The following is a 1187-nucleotide window of genomic DNA, read 5'->3' as shown; positions in this document are numbered from 1 at the left end:
CTGGGGTGGGAAGAATCGACTGGGAAGGGGCATAAGGACAATTTTGGGGGCTGATAGAACTATTATATACCTTGACTGTGGTGGTGATTGTATGAGTATATAAATGTGTCAAAACACAGTGAAATATAGACTTATATGGGCAGAATTTATTATATGTAAACTATACCTCAATGAAGTTGATTTTTTAAAAGTAGTATCCTTGAAATAGAATCAAATTTTATGTCAGTCTAACTTATTATTCTTTTACCCATGATGAGGTAATATGTCTGATTATTCTGAAAATATCATGAAAAGAAAATAAATTATATTTGGAAGCAATTACTGAGACCAGATGGTTTCCCGTTCTTCTAGGAGTTAAGACAATATTAACAATATTGCTTTATATGTCTATAAAGAGCCTTATCTCTGTGTACTTTGTATTATTATGTATCTACAAAATACCACTCTGTAACAGTAGCTATACTTTACAAATCTCTTTTTAGGAAGCTTAACTGTTAACTCCGATATATAGGTTCTGTGATCCATCCCCTCCCACCTCCCATCCCCCCCCCAACCAATTCTGAAATTAGGAGGCTTTCGCTTTCCAGCTCCAACACAAAAACCGTGTCCCAGCTCAGGAATCCACTGTCTGGACAGCTATCTACCCTGCGTTCCCCAAAAGGAGGACTGGGAACTCTGAGCAGTGGGATGGATGCCCATGAAAAGAATGTCCCCATCTCTGCTTCTTTTTAGGGGCAGTGGGGAAGATAAAATACAGCCAGATGGCTACAACTCATTACTGCCTGGCAGCATTCAGGGTGAAATGAGAGTAAATTAATCAGCATTCAGGAGAAATGAATGGCAAGGGGCAATGTGTATTGAAGCTATTTTAGCACTAGTCAAATTAAACTTGTAGCACTGACAACACGCATTAATCTCCCTATCGCCTCCAGCATCTGTGCAAATGAGCTCCTAGTTTCCTTATACAAACAGCTGTTATTTTCCTGTTACTACCTTGGCAGAAAGTTCTAGTAATGGCCTGGTAGCTTACCTCTAGTGATTAATACGGACTTGCGCATTATACTCACTCTGCTCGTGAAAGAACTTAGTCTTCATTGCAGGGACGAGTTTTTAAAGTGCAGCGTCTAACAGAAAGCCGGGCTGTGCAAGGAACAGTCAGATTTGTCGGTCATCTGCAAATACGGGTT

Source organism: Halichoerus grypus, chromosome 9 (genome assembly GCF_964656455.1).
Source record: "Halichoerus grypus chromosome 9, mHalGry1.hap1.1, whole genome shotgun sequence".
NCBI lineage: Eukaryota > Metazoa > Chordata > Mammalia > Carnivora > Phocidae > Halichoerus > Halichoerus grypus.
This window is presented reverse-complemented; position numbering follows the sequence as displayed.